The 4,241-nt window shown below is 48.3% G+C and overlaps 1 protein-coding gene across 2 annotated transcripts in view; it reads left to right on the top strand.

Annotated features, from left to right (window-relative positions):
* Dnajc16 (DnaJ heat shock protein family (Hsp40) member C16) overlaps nucleotides 1-4,241 on the top strand; it is a 29,704-nt gene that overhangs the window by 9,293 nt on the left and 16,170 nt on the right. The gene's annotated exons all lie outside the window — the stretch shown is intronic.

Genomic DNA, 4,241 nt, shown 5'->3' with positions numbered 1-4,241 from the left:
AAAAAAAAAAACAAAAAAAGAAGTGCTTTTACCCACTGAGCTATCCAGACTCTACATTCTCAAAGGCACATCCAGGTATACCTGGCTCTTCTCCTTAGTTCTCTAAAAGGAGTAGACTTCTGGCAATTGTTGGGCCATTTGTTCCAAATAAGTCTTTGGTGTGCAGTGCAGAAGCAGGAGGGTACTTGGCTTTGGCCAAATGTGTCCCTGAACCTGGATACAGCTGCCCTTGGAATAAGCTGGGAGCTTTGCCGTGCAGTGGAGCAAAGGCAGTGGGAAGGTGTTTGCTCTCGGTGTATAATGCTCGAGAGATCGGGGTTGAGGAGAAGTCACTGACTCAAGAGCTTCTGGTCATGAGACAGCTCTGCCTTGTGCTGTGGTAGAGTGTAGGGAAAACTGATCTGGAGCAGTGCGATGCTAAACCTCTGTGCACTTTAGGACCAAGGGCAGGCACACTGCATTTCATAGCTTACACTTTCATGTTGCACATGTGTGTGTATCTGTGTGAGTACACATGGAGGTCAGAGGATAACTTCGTTCTCTCCTTCCACCTGTGGTTTCTGGGCATGGAACTCTGATCATCAGGTTGACAGCAGAAGTCAGAAAAATGTGAACACAGAGGAGGGCCCACAAGGTCAGAGATGCAGGCAGTCACCAGGAGCTGGAAAGGGTCCAGATGGACTGTCCCTGCAGCTTACAGAGGAAGCCAGTCCTGCTGACACCATGACTCAATCCTGTAGGATAAACTGGACTCCTTGACTCAGAACTTTAAGATGAGAAGTTGGCATGGTGTGTGGTGGTCTGTTACCATAGCCAAAACAACCCATCGCTCCTGTCAGGATAAGGGAGGCTCAATACCAACGGTATTGGAGGGCTTGGTCTGAGAGACCACAAACAACTGGGGGTTGGAAGGGAGGGGATTTGAACTCAGGCTTTGATTGTCTCTGTTTTTGTGGTTGTTTGTATTAATGAGACAGGACCTGTCTATGTAGCCCTGACTGTCCTGAAACTTGCCATCTAGATCAGACTGGTCTCAAACTCACAGAAATCTGCCTGCTTGTGCCACCACACCCAGAAAAAGCTGTCCTTTTATCTCCACATTCGTTCCATGGGGCCCTCATGAAGATGCACATGTGTGTACAACAACGGTAACAATACATAATTGGGTGGGAAGCTTTAGGAAAGACTCCCAGTGTTAACCTCTAGCATCCTCGTGTGCAAGTGTTGGTTAGCACACACACGTATGTACACCACACAGTACACATGCACGAGTACGCGCACACGCACACACAGGTAGAGTGGTAAAGTGTCAAATGTGACACTAGGAAAGCAGATGCCTTCTTTCTGTCTTCTGCACAGCTTCATTGTGTAAGAAAGAATTGGTTAGCTGGGTAGTGGTTCACACCTTTAATCCCAGCACTCAGGAGACAGAGGCAGGTAGATCTCTGTGGGTTCAAGGCCAGCCTGGTCTACAGAGAGAGTTCCAGGATAGCCAGGGCCAAGCCAAGACCCCAAAACTGGAGCATTCTTGCATCATCACAGATGACCAAGAATGCTGGGGCCAGAACAAGCTAAGTATGAGGAGCAAGAAAAAGGGAGACAGGAGCAGGGGCCACATCACAGAGTCCTGCTGTCCTTTTTGTGGACTGTGGTTTCATCCCAAGTGGAGTGAGTACTTCTTTACAGGGTTGATCAGAGTAGTGCGATTCATTTAGAAGGAACAGTCTGGCCCTATGTGAAGAACAGACTGAGACAAGAAAGACCACTTAGGAGGCCACTGCAGTCGCCAGCCAAGAAGCATGAAGAAGCTGTGTGCCGAGGTGTACCCTGTGTGTGCTCCAGGCACCTGGGCCAGAGGCAAGAGGATCAGGGCATTCAGGGTTATCCTTGGCTACGTAGTGAGGTGGGAGGAGAAGGAGGAGGAGGAGGAGGACTGTGAGAGAGGTAAAGGCTGCTGCACTGGCGTCTTCTGAAGAGAGAACCAGGAGGCTTGCTGCCAGATTGGATGTGGGTGTGAGGGACGAGAGAGGGTGGCTGTCTGTCGTTTGGACTGTGGAATAGGAGGAATGGAGCTGCCATATTTGGAATGTCAAAGGCAGCATTGGAGCTTCTGTGAGAGGAGACTGGGAGTCCAGTGTCAGGAGCTCAACACTTTCAAGCCTACCAGACCCAAACACTTCTCCGTGTTGGCTGTTAACCTCATGCTTAGGGTATAAGCTGGCCCTGCAGACATACCAGTTAAATGGAAGAACAAGAGGAGACCCAGTATTAAGTGAAAAAAGAAATGCCAGGTCAGGTCACCTACTTCACTGCACGTGTCCTCATACACACACATTCAAGGAGTGAGCAGATGGGCGCCAAGCTACCCACAGGGCTCTACTGTCTATGTTCTTGAATGATGCTAACTGGAGTGTGCTCACTTTATAAACTGTGTTTGTGTATATCATGTACAGGGAATGCCAGAGCACATGTGTGGAGGTCAGAGAACAAAGGTTGGGACTCAATTCTTGTTTCACACCTAGTTTTAAGGCAAGGTACTCAGGGATAGCTGGCCCACAGAGTTCTGGGTGATTCTCTGCCTCCCGTCTCTCCATGGAAACACTGAGATTACAGACGCACACTTGGAGCTGAACCCGAGTCTTTAGGCCTGTGTAGCAAGCTTTTTACTCACTAAGCCATCTCCTGGCCCCTTCTGGTACTTTGTAAAGATTCTGTAGCCATGCTGATGGTGCGCACTTCTAGACCCAGCACTCATGAGGCAAAGGCAGGTAGATCTCTAACAGTGTGAGGCCACCTTGGTCTACATTATAAAATTTCAAGCCAGCCCAGGTTGTACAGTGAGGCCCTGTCTCAACCAAAAGAAAGTGGAGGAGGAGGAAGAAGAAGAAGAGGAGGAGAAAAGAGAAGAGAAGAAAAGAAAATTTTGTTTTGTTTCGTTTTGTTTTGTGAATAGGTATTTTGCCTGAATGTGTGTCTGGGTTTTGCTGTTTGAGACAGGTTGTGGTGTTTTGAGTAAGAATGCTGCCCATAGGCGTGCTTAGTCATGAGAGAATGTCAATACTTGAGAAGGATTAAGAGGTGTGGCCTTGTTACAGTAGGTGTGGTTTTGTTGGAAGAAATCTGTCACTGGGGGTGGAGGTTTCAGAAGCCCAAGCCAGGCCCCAGGGCTGTCTCTTCCTGCTGCCTGCAGACTCCATTGTAAAACTCTCAGCCTGTTCTCCAGCACCACTTCTGTCTGCTGCTGCCATGAACCTGCCATGATTACAATGGACTAAACCTCTGAAACTGTAAGCAGCCCCAGTTGAATACCTTCTTTTATAAGAGTTGCTGTGGTCATGGTGTCTCTTCACAGCAGTAGGACAGTGACTAAGACAGAGTAGCCTTGACTGGCATGGAACTTGATAATGTAGACCAGGCTGGCCCCAAACTCACTGAGCTCTCCCTACCTCCGCCTCCTAGTGCTGAGATTAAAGGGGTGTGCCACATGCCTAGTCCAACAAATGCACCTCTGCATCACGTGTGTGCGGTGCCTGAGAAGGTCAAGGAGGACGGGTGTCTGATTTTCCGGAAATGGAGTTAGAGATAGCTGTGAGTCACCACGTGAACCCTGATCCCAGTGGAGCCGGTGCTCTTAACGCTTGACCTTCTCTCCAGCCCCCCAAACTGTATTGTGTTGTGTTGTGTTGTGTGTGTGTAGGGTTGCTGGAGGGGGATGCACATTACAATAGCAAGCATGTGGAGGTCAGCAGACAGCTCTGTAGAGTTGATTCTCTTCTTCCACATTTCCATGAGCTCCAGGGCTCAAACCCAGTGATCCATCTTGTACAGCAAGCACATTTACTCACTGAGCCTTCCTCTGGGTACAACATTTGTATTTTCAGTATGTCAATAAAGTAATGTAATATATATATATGGAGAGAGAGAGAGAGAGAGAGACTGTCACCAAATCATTGGCCTCTTAGGTTATTCATACATGCTTGTTTATGGGTAGGAACATTGTATCCAGATTGCTCTCTCCTTTTTGTATTTACTCTGTGTGTGTGTACACAAGTGTACAAAGGGGGCTGGAGAGATGACTCAGTGGTTAAGAGCACTGACTGCTCTTCCAGAGGTCCTGAGTTCAAGTCCCAGCAACCACATGGTGGCTCACAACCATCTGTAATGGGATTCGTTGCCCTCTTCTGGTGTGTCTGAGGACTGTGACAGTGTACTCACACACATTAAATAAGTAAAATCTTAAG

The sequence above is a fragment of the Mus caroli genome, chromosome 4, assembly GCF_900094665.2.
Source record: "Mus caroli chromosome 4, CAROLI_EIJ_v1.1, whole genome shotgun sequence".
Lineage (NCBI taxonomy): Eukaryota > Metazoa > Chordata > Mammalia > Rodentia > Muridae > Mus > Mus caroli.
This window is presented reverse-complemented; position numbering and strand designations above follow the sequence as displayed.